Source organism: Mycteria americana, chromosome 3 (assembly GCF_035582795.1).
Source record: "Mycteria americana isolate JAX WOST 10 ecotype Jacksonville Zoo and Gardens chromosome 3, USCA_MyAme_1.0, whole genome shotgun sequence".
Classification (NCBI taxonomy): domain Eukaryota; kingdom Metazoa; phylum Chordata; class Aves; order Ciconiiformes; family Ciconiidae; genus Mycteria; species Mycteria americana.
Window position 1 is genome coordinate 83,962,351 of NC_134367.1, and position 13,638 is coordinate 83,975,988.

The 13,638-nt window shown below is 40.9% G+C and overlaps 1 long non-coding RNA gene across 1 annotated transcript; it reads right to left on the reverse strand.

The window, feature by feature from the left end:
• Nucleotides 1-602: 602 nt before the first annotated feature.
• Nucleotides 603-13,566, reverse strand: LOC142406989 (uncharacterized). Its single transcript, XR_012774767.1, has 5 exons — nucleotides 13,355-13,566; nucleotides 11,033-11,224; nucleotides 2,760-2,834; nucleotides 2,107-2,211; nucleotides 603-1,481 (listed from the first exon to the last, which is right to left on the reverse strand). It is a non-coding gene; the product is annotated as an uncharacterized LOC142406989 (long non-coding RNA).
• Between the last annotated feature and the right edge of the window lie 72 nt (nucleotides 13,567-13,638).

Genomic DNA, 13,638 nt, shown 5'->3' on the forward strand with positions numbered 1-13,638 from the left:
TCCTCACACTACTTCAGTTTAACAGCGAGGAATGGTAAACCTATGTAAGATCTCTCCCTACATTTGAGTGGTTCATATATGTATCTGATAACAATCTGAAGTGTTGGATGCTCATTTGGACTGAACTTTAAATTTCCGAAGGTTCATCCATCACCAGTCTGTAGGACCAAGAATGCTATTTACTTTATATTTTGGTTTTCTTATCTTTCTTTTTTTTCTGACTTTACTACTTGTGAAAGGTCCAAAATTACTGTAACTGGAGACTAGAGTGGATAAAAATATGTTCTCTATCACCAGAAAAACTCCCCTACCTTGTCCTCTCAGCAAAACTTAAGTCTGAAACTTAAAACCAGCTGCCAGATTCTGACTACTAACATATCTTTCATCATCATGCATTTAATAGAAACTTTATGGCCCAGTTTGAAACTCCCTATTCAGGATTCAAGGAACACAGAATATGTAAAGAATTCTACAGCTAAGGACAAGACAAAGCTTGTGTAGGTCAATGTAACTTCTTTTATTACACCAACAGGTATAGCTTTTTGAAAAACTTGAACAAGGTTTTGGACATGCAATCCCTTCTTGGCGTATGAAATACATAATAGAAGCGGCCTACTTAAGAACTATATAACAGAGAAAACTGAGAACTGTGACAATTACAAAAAACCACCACAAGACCACTGAAGACACTAACTTTTGCTATTTGAAATTGAGACTACACAAGATAAAGGCAGCAGCCAAGTTAAACATGACATCTCTTTCCGAAGAGATCATAGAGACACTGCTATTAGCCCTACAGTTAAAAGCACATGACTAAAAGCCAGTTCATGTCCCAGGCTGTGCAACTATGTGATCCTGTTACTGTCTGTAAAACTGTAGTATCAACCTTCTACATGTTCCACCAGAGCAGGCTCACACCAATTACATTAATCTGTGTAAATTGCATATAGGACTTCAAAGGAAAGAACTGTAAAGTACAAAGGATTGTATAATGAATAACACTTGAAAGAAAAGCAGAAAGAACATGCAGTGTTAAGCCCAAAATATCCACAATTATCTGACCGTCGGGTTTTGCCTCCAGCTAGAGTTCTGAACAAAACTTTGGAAGAAAACAGTGGAAGCAGAAATCACGTATGACGTAACAGGAATGGACCTGAAGACCATTTCATTTATTGAGATCAGTGGGTCTTGCTGAAACTACAAGATCTGAGCCAGTGCAGGTGAGAAGGGGAGAGAGCACACTTCTGGTCTAAAGAGACCCTTCCCTCCCAAGGTCAGCAAGCATATCAGGCTATTTGGAGGACACAGGGGCTCAGACTTGCAAGGACAGGGGCAGCAGCAAGCCTGCTGTCTCTCACACTGATGGGATGTAACTGCAATCACCCAGAGTTTCCAGCCCCTGAGGCAGGCAGCTTGAGTCTGAGGTGAAGCCCATCTTTTGTTTTGATTCCAGTTGCCAGGAAGGAATGAGTTTCCAGCAGCTTTAGTTATGAGGCAGGAAGCAACAAAAAAACAGAATAAAAATTTTTTAAAAATGCAGAAGAGGGCAATAGGAGGAGTCAAGAGACAACATAACAAGTGAGTAGAAGGACAACATGCAGGATATATATGTATGTGTGTGTCTGTGCCTGTGCAGTACTAGCACTTCCCATAAGACTTAGCTATATGCCAGAACTTGGCTTACTGTTGATCATGATAATTTGAGACATCAGTGACTGGTATTCTCAGAGGACATTTAGTATCATTGTTCACTAGGCATGATGCCTAAATATCATTCCATCCCTTGAGGAATTATATGCCAAACTTAAGTACTTTAAATAGTGGTATATTCTTTGCATGCGGCGTTGATTGATACGGGTTTTATAAGAGCTAATAGCACCTACTGGAAAGGCTCTGGGACCAGCTTGTGCTGAATAATGGTTAACTGCGGGAGCCAGGATTCTCAGCTTATTCTCTTTAAATAAAACCCCAAAACATTAGGATTAAAGAAGAGCAGGAAAAGTACTGAAGAACTAGCACTACCAGCAAGGAAGGAGTGCCAGAAGTCTATTTAAGACTCTCCAAGCAGCATTCAGGTTTTTATAACAGTCTTGATAATGATCTTACAGAGCATCTTTCATCCAGAAGGATTCATTTATGGGCTGTATGCATACCATGGGAATAACTGTCCTCCCTTCTGCCAGTTTACACAGTGAAATGCTGTTTACACCTCTGGAGGAAAATGTTGTGCTATGTGAATTGCTGCATCACAACCAAAATGGATTAAGACAGGCAGTGCCAAGTGCTACAACAGTCAAATACAAAACATAGTAGGGAATTTGAAAGAAACAGAACATAAATAATCAAAACCACATTCTGGTCAGGACACTGAGATTAACAGAGAAACTTCCAAAATGTATCATGATATTAGTCATCGAACTTTTGCTTTTAGATCTCTGTCGGACCTTTTGGCTCTCACTTATATTCTCTGAATGTATACTTAAACAGGCTGCTCTCTAAAACATTAGCAACCAGCCAGCTGAGCCTGACAGAGCTGTTTCCAAAACTTTAAATAGTTATGTTACATATAATATATGGTAATTACTGGCTTTTTAATTGCACCCAGTGTAAAACATGAAGGATTTTAAATCGAATAACATGCACAACAAGCATTTAAGAATAACATTTATATTTTAAATGCATTAGGATAATTCTCACTAGGTCAAACTACTCTCTTTAATTCAATTTGTTTCTGACTTAGTCCCATCATCCTTACTTACATAAGTTGTTTTTTCCCATAAAGGTGGAAAAGAACAGGACTGCCCATCGAAATAACAGGAGCAAAATCAGGACTCCTGCAACAGAAGAAAGATAACATGAAAATGGTATTGACTGCAACATTGTAATTAAGGCTGGGGTAAATTTGCACTTGTCAGGGTGCAGTGAGGCTTTGTGGGAACGGATATGGGCTGAGGCCAGGGCCCTGACAGTGCATAAAGCAGAGACTGAACTCCTCACTTTGTCACAGGGCGACCAACTTCATGGTAGAATAAGGAGGAGGCAAAAAGCCCAAAACCAGTCTGAGCTCCTTTAACTCAGTTTCCAAGAGGGGAAATTGTTCCACTTTCACTCAACGAGGGGGAAGCAAAGCCACGACAAAGCTTTTCTGGCCTTGGGTCCAAGCAACCCAGGGCTATATCCTTCCAACTAACCAACCAACCTACCTGCCTACCCATAAAGGCCCTGCCCTCAAGTTAGGAACTCAGGACAAGAGCACAGAAAGAACTGTTCTTGCTATTCTTTCAGCACAACACTAGTCTACAGCACAATCCAGGTAAATAATATAACCATTGGTGTTTTCATTTAAGAGTGTGGATCAGGAGACTTATGACTGAGGGAAAAGAGAGCATCTTCCTGAGCCTTAACTGTTTCCCCTGCCCCCATGTTTTCTTCCTTTCATGGTTTCCGTAATTAAAAAAGGACTTTTGTCACATCATCTCCCATTAGCTTAACCAGTCAGAGCAGTCAGCTCAGGTGATCTTTAGATGTTACTTTCCAAAATGTATTTTCCAACAATTAAACTTAATTCTGGGTTAACATGGATTTAGATTTTTTTCCCCCTATGGAATAAGAATAACACTAAATGGGGAAAAGATTCATAGTGCAAAAGTAGGTATTTCAAATTAAATTGGAAGGAAGGAGCCTTCCACCACCCCTAGGAGCAGGCCATGATATTGCTGGTCCATGGACCTATTATGACAACTAACAGTGGCAAGACTGAATACAAACCTAAGTGCTTTCAGGATGACAGACAATCTCTGACACAAGGTCAAAAAGCAGGGATCCATCCTTTATTAAATTTTGAATGTTAAATATATTGCCTTGCTATGATATTTCTACCCACTTGGTGTTGATCCACTTGCTTCACTCATGAAGGATCTTTACTTGAAAAACACCTAAACTACAAATGGATCCAAATATCAGTCATGCAGACAAAGCACGTATTATGAACAAGTAAATAAAAAGCTTTTCTTCTGGGAAGAAAACAAATCCTCAATTCCTGGCAAGGAGGCAAACCACTGTTCCTAGCAACCAAGACTTCAGAACAACAATCTAAACTGATGAATCAGAATTTGTAATGACAGAAACAGAATTATACACAGCCCTCTACAAGGATTTATAGGAGAAATTAAACATAACTACATTACCAGTAGCATGACAAATGCAGCTAAGCTAGAAAACACATGATAAAAAATAGTAACTAAAGCAAATGGTAACCATGAGGATGGTTTTATCATTTAGAAAATGACTTTCATCCAACTGATTGCTAAAATTATTTTTTTTCCCAAGTAATATTGAGCTGAATTGGCTATTCAGCAATTTCAATACCATTAACTGCTAATGCTGAAATAGGGTTTTGTTTTTGACATCAGGCAAGAAATGATTGACAGCCATGCCAGAGTTTGTATAGATTTTAGCACAGGAGAGACTGTTTGTTTACTGTCTGTGACTTTCCTCATTGCGGCTGGGCAAAACCACAGGTAGCACTAAGGGGAATTTATTTAGCAGGCAGAATTTCTTTCCTTTGTTCTTTTCTTGGTAGAAAAAGAAGGAATAGAAAAGTAACTAACGGTGACTGAATTTTCTTTGGAAAATGTGTTTGTTCTCATAACAAGAGCAGGGGTACAGGATCTCCCTTTAACAACTAGGGTGAGGGGGAAGATGTAACAAGAGAAACGTACAGGCATTTCTTTGGTATTGACACAAATGTAAGCACACATAGTATCAGATTAGTAGAACAGCATCCAGTTTCTTTAATTAAACGAAGACATAACAAGATTCACTGGTTGAAAACCAAAGCTAGAAAAATCTGAACAGGAAGAAAAATGGAAATTTTAAATGAAGGTAATTAACTACTGGAATATTTTATTGAAATGTGTTGGTAGATTCCTCAGCATCCCACTTGGATAGCTTTCTAAAAGATAAACCCTCAAAAAACCATAATATATTAGGGTTCACACAGAATAAGTGGGTGATATTTCATGGCATCTGTTGTAACACAGATACGAGTAGATGTGCATAATGGTCTCTGCTGACCCTGAATGATCAAAAGCTTTAACCCAAATGGAATATACAAAAGAACAAGAAAACAATTTATGGATCCTTCTGCCAACTTCATTTATGCTGATTAGTATCTTACTGGATAATAAAATCTAACTGAAATAATTTCAAGGTATCACTAGTGTGAGTAAGGCTGGAAAAATCGGAAACTTCCTGTTTTATGGAAATTAGATTTTGTAGTTACGCCATCTCTCCATTTCTTCAGAAATGAAGTTCTTGAAACTGAGGGACCAGGTGTATAATTTGCTTTTCCTCATTGCTAGCAAGAATCAACCTATTGACATACCCATGTCTGGAGACTTACTACAAGAATGTGGTGTCTGGTCCTGGCAAGAAACCAGTCATGTTTCACAGATCTCCTGGATTTTGTTGGAGCACATGGAAATAGATAATCCGAATGACAAAGTCCATTTGGGTTTCCAAAAGGCCTTTGAAAAGGCCACTCACCTAAGGTTTTTGAAGAGCCAAACTGCCATGGAATAATCTTATTATGGATAAATAATTGCATAAAATACAAGAAAGCACATGTAGGGGTAAATGGACATTTTTCACAATGATGAAGTTCATCACCGGATGTCTATCTGGATCTACGCTAGGGGCTATTTTATTCAACTTCATCACAAATTATATAGAGAAGAGTGGACAGTAAAGTGACAAGGCTTGCTGCTGATACTAAATTATTCAGGATAGAAAAAAAGAAAAGCTGAATGGCAAGAGTTACAGAAGTACTTCACGATACAGAATGGCTAGCGATAAAATGACAGATGTGGGGGAAAACAATGCAATTAATTGTAAATAGGCAGAGTCGCAGCAAACCAGGCTTGGTATAGTTTTGCAACCAAACCTGAATGACAGGCAGTGAAGAATCGTACTACCTGCAGATCCAGCCAGTGGGGCAGGACATTGGATCCTTTTGCCCATTTATGAAAGACTGAAGGCATTTCACCCAGCAAGAGGTGGGATAGACTGTATCGCCTCGTGAAATGCTTTGTGAGGGCAGAAAAAAAGCTTGTCTGCTCACCTCATCTGTTCGGTTGTGATTAAAGGCTTGTCTCCACGCACAAAAAGGAGCACAGAGGCACAATGGCTGGCAGAGGAACCCCAATAACCTCACCAGAGGCAACTGCCTCAGCTTCTCCAGAGCCATCACAGGAGGGGGATCAGCCCACAGCCAGAGTGTGGAGCCCCTCAAGATGAGTAAATGGAAAACCTCTCCAGAACACCTTGTAGACTGAGGGAGATTACTGCCTGCAGAGGTATGGGACTCACTATGGGATGTAAGGGAAGAGCATTTTGGGATTGTACCAGACTTATGGGATGTTCAGGGGATGAACCAAAGGTGGGGAAAAGGAGGGATCAAGGTGGTTTGGGGAGGAACAAGCATGGAAAAATAGAGGGATAAAAGGGGCCGGTTGTATGTAAACAGGTTGCTGGTCATCACTCTTATCTGTCCATGCCCTGCACCTGATCAGAGCAGTCTATCCCATCTTCTTATTAAGCTCCATTCTAAACTATTTTCTTGGGTGAGGGGACCCTCTATTTTGTGTGCCATTGTTTGTCTAAGGTCTAAGTGCCAGCAACTAGAGTCAGACCACAGGTCATAGGAGCAACTGGAGAGACTGAAGGGAGTGAGAGGTCTAAGTGCCAGCAACTGGAGAGGGTACCATGAGTTGTAAGGGCCACTGCATCTAGGGTGCAAGCAATAGGAGAGATCAGAGCATATGGAGGTCTAATTGCCAGCAACTGAAGTGAGGACCACAGGTCGTAGTGACCTGTGTGTCTGGGGTGCCAGCAAGCTCAGAGACCAGACTGTGTGCATATTTTGTGGGTGCACATGTCAGCATATGATCATTAACTGAAGCTGGCTTACCATGCAAGTAGGATAAAGAGGCTTGGGAACTGGGTATCAAAGCAGCCACAAGTCTGGGCCAGATACTGGAAAGACCAGAGAGGCTGAAAGTTGGCTACTGGAGGAATCTGGTAGTCCAAGCCAGTTCCTGGAGAGACTGGGAAATGTGAGGGTCAGCTGAAAGACTCATTTGCATTGCTGTGTCTGTGCACAATGCAACTGGAGACGAGGATCCAGGGTCAGCTACTGGATAGACTGAATGTCTATGGCCAGTTCCTGGAGGATCCATAATGTGTCTGTCTGCGCATGTATGAGTGTGTATGTGCGTACACAAGAGGGTCTGAGTAACAGCAAGCCTCAGGGGCTTGTACACCCAGCTGCCAGCAACTGGGGAGAGGAGGAAATCCAGGAGCCAGCTACTGGATAGACTGAGTGTCTAAGGCCAGCTTCTGGATGGATCCATATTGTATGTATGTGTGTACGTGTGTATATATAGGTATGTATATTTTCTATTCAAGGGCTTTCACCTTGATCAGCCAGAGAGGGGAACAGGATGAATCCATTGCTACTGTTTATGCTGTGTTTTCTGTTGGTGTTGATCTGCATGGCCAATCATTTGTGTATGTATATACGCACACTGTGTGTGGGTGTGTGTCTATTGGGAATAGTGCTCAGTCTCACTACTGGCTGAATGGGGGAACATGGAGCAGGAGCAGCCTTTCCTCTCTCAAGCTACCAGATTCTGCAACTCCTAATGGCCTACATGATCACTGCATATTTGCCCTCTTCTGTGTGGATGCCAAAGAGACATGAAGGCCTTCCTGGACCATCTTTACACTTGTCCACCAGTATACTGCAGGGCTTACCACTGCATCCTTTATGCACAAAAGCTGTTAATGAAAAAAGGAGCATCTCTGAGGAAAATAAATCTGAAAACTACATTCTTCTAAATACATATATATCTACAGCTTGTTGGACTGGGTTAGCTCTTCTTTGTATTCTCTTAACTATTCATGCCTGTTAACTTTGGATATTTTTTTTTACTGCATTTAAGGAGATTAGGCCCCAGTGGGAGACAATTTGCTTCACTTTCCTGGGTTTTTTGTATTCAATTCATCCTATGGTTTCTCTGATTGAACTGTCTTACAGGAATTACTGCTTTATGCACTTCTTCCAGTATAGCAGTTTGTACCAAGCACTCTGCCAACTGTCACTCAAAGTAGTATAGAAATTCACTTATGTGAATGTGCCTATGTAAACCAACAATCACAAGAATGACATTTTCTTGACAAAATTGTTACACCTTAAAAAACAGCAATTGAAAAATTTAGCAATACAATCAAATTTATTCTCTATTGCAATGAAGTCCTTCGATTAGATGTTCTTCCATTGACATCTAGCATGCAGAATTCAGTTGAAATTTGAAATTTTCAGGTGAGTATCTATGTCAAAATAACAGTTTAACATAGTAAATTTATTTTTATCATCCCATAACAAACCAAGCTGGATTTTTTTTTTCAGAGTGAATGCTTCTTGCTATTTCTACTAAAAATGTAAGAATAAAATACAAAATGTCATGCAGTTTCAAGGACACTATTTTCTTTTTGAAGAAGTAGGAGGTGGGAGATTACTGAAAAGAGCAAACAAGCAAGCTGTTTCATCAAGAATGGAAACAATGCAACGTGGTTTCCTATGGATTTATGCTATGGGTTGAGCTCTATGTGGCTTCTCTCCTGCCTGATAAAGATTCTGTTTATGCTGCATAATTCCCTTTAGACCATTAAAAGGGTCTTTCTCTTATATCCAGACGTGTGTTTAAAAAAATGTATAGCAACTTATTAGATTTTTTACTTTTTCCTCTCTGCCAAACTGGCTGCAGTTGCCCAGGAGGTTCAACATGGTATGCTGGTAGAGACAGAGGACTACATTCTTTGAAGGTTGGTTAGTCTCTGTTTACAATAGTAAATTCAATTTCACAAATATTCTCCAACTTCCATATAGAGGGTATTTATAACATTTGATATCATTTATTTCTTATGTCTCTATTTTCAGGAAATACTTTCAGGAATTTATTCTGTTCTGGGGAACACAACCATTGATGGAACATAAAGGATTTCTACTGCATGAACCACACACAAAAGATCCATAGATAAATCATTGACAGAGGGAGTACCGCAGTTTTCATCTAGAGGAGGCCCTGCATGTAGCTAATGGCTTATCTCTCTGGGAAGTTTAAGATTAAAGACTGGCAGGCTGTAGATGCTCAATGCTTATTCTCAGACACCTGCTGACGCCATGATTACTCCACAGGCAAAACAAAGTCAAGTCACAAATACCATCACTAATATCATTAGATGGCCAGTGGGATACAGGTAGGCCCACTATCTGTGAGCAGGAGCATTCTCTGCAAGTGAGAATAAGGGCAAAATAAGGAACTCATTAAAATTAAATCTCTTAAAAAACAAAGTGTACTTCCCTATCCTCACATAAGCAAAATGCTGTACAAACTTGAGGTACCATGAATCAAAAAGACAAGTTCTGTTGGAGAGCAAGAACAGGGTTTCAACCTAGCCATTCTCTCTCCTGTGAGGGGAAAAAACCCTCAAACCTAACACCAGATAAAGCAAGGGCTAAAACTGTAACAATGTGCTGAGCCTTCCTTGAGGCAGAGTGCTGAAATGTAAACTACTGCCCAGTTGAGGGTGCAGGTCAGAGATGGTAGATTATACTCTCATTCCTTCCAGCTTTTACTCTAGGGAATACCATAAATATCATAAATAACCTCTTTTCTTAGCCACTGGTCTGGAAACTTGCAGTTAATTAATTTTACCCCATTCAACATAAAGGTCTAGGCTTCTATCCAAGTTCTTTTTTAATGAACATGAAGCAATAAATGCAGGCTTCCCCAGGCTTATCTAACAGCTTGTAACAATGATTGGCAGCTCCTTCCAAGGTCTCCACAGGTCACTCAGAATCGCAACCTGCCCCTGGTAGTCCAGAGAGGGTCTTTTCCAGACATCAGACTTTTGTAAATATTTCTTTGATGGCCTTGTCCACCCATACAGTTCAATTCAGGATGAGTTGAATTTAACTGACCCTCACCTAGCAAAACCAGAGTCTAGGTAGTTGGACAGGAAAATATTTTGGACTGGCAACCTTTTAGGAATAAATGACTACTAATTAAGTTACCCATATTGGAAGAGGAAAAGCTGGGTTTGTCTCTCCTCATCCTAAAAGGAGTAAAACCCTTTTAGGGGGGTTGTCTGTTTTCTTTTAGAGTTACCTACACTGCTAGAGTATGTGCTGTTTCTACTTATTTCAGCTAACCATCTCCAGCCAAGAACGCAAAAATCCCATGACCAGGAGAGCACACAGGCTGACTGCAAAGACTACTGGTTACAGCATACAGCTACAGAGAGGACAACTCGCACGCTGCAGCTTGTGCTTCTTGAACAACCTGCATGTTCTATGCAGTCACTAGATCATAGAATAAACATATCAAAGGGAACAAACCTAAATAGTAAACAGTAAAAAAAAAACAGTAAAAAAAAAAAAAGGAAATATACATAAAACTTCCAATTCATTTAGCAAACATAAGGTCTTCTCAACAGCAAAACTCTACAAAAGCACAACTGGCATAACTACTTCCTGGTTTTGGTGCATTTAAATGACTTCAACCTAGGCAGAGCATCCAGAAGGGGAGAACATTTTATGATACAAATTACAATAGAAATCAAAGTGGAATGCTAACTAATTTAAGCCCTGATGCTGCAACTCCTTTACTAATACATTTATTTGCAAGACCAAGGCCTTAGCCACACAGTGAAATAACTGTCAGAGTCCTCTATCTGAAAACAGGATGAAATGGTTCTTAGACTATGGTACCAGAAATCAAGGGTTCTGTCAAACAGTAGTGATAGCCCTAAAATTCTCCACATGCACTTCTGAAAATGAAAGGTTGATTTATAAAACCTAGTAAAACTCTATGTTGAACACAACAACACCGTCTGCGTCTCTTTATGTGACCTGCCTGGGCGACCAGCCAATAGACTGAAATAGTTTAATATCATATAGAAAACCTACCTTTAAAATCAATCACAGTAAGCTCTGCGCAGGAAGTTCAGGGCAAGGGTGAAGTAGCCAGTTATAAAGCGTTATTCTTGTGTTAATTGTCTAGTAAATATGCAGTTCTTCTCTGTGGTTCTTTCCTTAGATTAAAGATGCCTCACAAACACCCGCAGGAAGCAGTAAGTTAACATCACAATTTCATTGCTCCTGAAAAAAACACAAAGTACTGGAATGTAAACTATGAAAATGCAGTTTTTGTTTTAGATGACATGGGAAGCTGTGTTTGTTAACTCTCTACCCTCCTACCCCCAAGAGGCATGCCAGAGTTGTCGAGTTTTTTCAATTAAGTATTTAAGCATGAAACATGTTCCACACTACTCATGTGAAATGAGGAATAAAAGCCATTATGTTTAAGAGAAAGATAAATTAACTAAATGTGGTCATCAGTGAAAGCAGAGAATAGGCAAACAAGAATTCAGAGTTATGATCTCCCCTCTGAAATGACTTCTGGCCAGATTCAGTGAAGTAGTTAGGCCAAAGAAAGGTACAGATGTTCTAAACCATGACACAAACAATCCCTCATCTGCTTGTAAGTAACACTTACATTTTGCTTCTGATGACTCCCCAAATTTTAGGTAAAACAGAAGTGTACTGATCATATGTAATATATCCAGTCAATTGACCATATGTAATATATCCTGTGACTGTACAATGCTGTTGAGGGCAGAAACTAGACCTTCCCTCCTCTACATTAACATCTTAACTGTGCTCTGTTTGGCTCAATCAGCTTGAATTTGTGGCTGTGCTGTGTCTCAGCCTTAACAGGAAAAGCCTGTGAATTTGGTTATAAGGATACTCTCCTGGCAAATGGACAATATGGATTTCAACTCCCTTAACTTGAGGCTGCAGTTGAAGAGGATACATGTTTCCTACTACCTGACTAAATGGTAGCCTATTACATAAAGCAGAAGTGCTTCACCTGCAATGATAAAGCAGCTGTAAAAGGTTCTGGTTTATAAATCCCAGCTGAAGAGAAATACTCCTCTACCATCCTGAAACATTGCACCAGATTTAGGGGTAGAGAGTGTTTCTAAGCATCCTCCCCACGTTTCCTACTGGCAAGCTATACTAGTTCCAATCACATCTGTGAGACACCTTCCTTTCCCTCTGTACTGTCTTGGGATCCTAGGCTTCAGCTCTGGTTCTGCATGCCACCTGAGGTACCAAATGCATAATTTATTAACCCCGCCTCTTAACATCTCTTTGTTGCAATTTTTCCTTCTGAAAGTGGTGATGATAATTTCTACCTCAGAGTGCTGGAACGTAACTGGAGACTGAAAGAGACTTTTGCTTTCCTCAGAAGCCAGAAGTGCAGTGGTACAAGGTACTCTTATTACGCAGTGAAATAGCTGATTGCATCCCTCACACTTTTAGATGTCCCACTGTTCTACACAGACCCTGCTCCCATCTCACCTGAAAGTATTGTACATTTAAAGATGCAGAATCACTAAATAGAGGGTTACTCTTCATCCTGCTAAGAATATGAAACAATACAAGGAAGAGTGGCCATATGTACACACCAAAAACATTTTGTTCAATTTATGGAAATACCTGTCTATTGTGATGTACACTCTACCTGCTGATCTACACATTTCATCTGGCTGAAAAGGATATTAATTATCTTTGTGAAAATGATGAATAATCTTTAAATCCTTGGGAAATTACTGAAATGAAAGCCAAAGATGTGCTGAACCTGAAGAGCAGCATTGTAGCCGAAGCAAGCAACAACCAGGATGTATTCCTTTCATCGCTCAGTATTTCTGGGTAACCATTTTGGTGCTTACAGCCAGGCAGGGATCAATACGCCTTGGTGGCAGAGCATTACCTCACCCAGACTTCTGCCTGTGCACCGCAGCCCTCCACACAAAAATCCCTTTTCCTTGCTTTCTTACAGCTCTCCATTGCCCGAGTCTAAACAAATAAGGAGGCCACATGCATGAGGCGTGTTGGGATGCGGACAGATATCTGTCAGTGTCTTTGTTAAACCTGCCAAACGTTTCCATTTGTGACCCAATTCGCTCAGATTTGTAACAACCTCCTAGTTGTATATTAACCCCCTTGTTACATTTGCTGTCTGCATCGGGGTATCAGACAACCCGTTTGTCTTTTAATTGACTGGTTTGCTGCATCCTGGAGCATGTTGTTTACTGAAATGGGTAAAGAGCTCTAGAGAGAGCTTTCTTAACAGATTCAGAAATTAAATAGGTCAAGCTGACTGCATAATAAAAATGCTGACCCACATTTAGGAATTAATTGTTTTTTCCCCTCTCCCCTAACCTTAAATAATGTCCATCTTCTGGGAAATACCACGGCAGCGGCCCACCCCTGGGCCGCGCCTCCGAGGCCACCACAGGCCGGCAAGGGCCCGTTCCTCGGCGCCCACTGCCCGAGCGCTCTGGCCGCAGCGGCTCCCGCCCTCGGGGCGGGAAGAGCCCGGCCCGCCGGTAGACACCGCCTGCCCGGGGCGGCTGTGGAGTCATCCCCGCCGGGGGTTTCCACGGGAGAGGCCGGGCTCCCCTCAGCAGCGGCCAGGGCTTTGCGCGCTAACCCCCGCCTGGGCG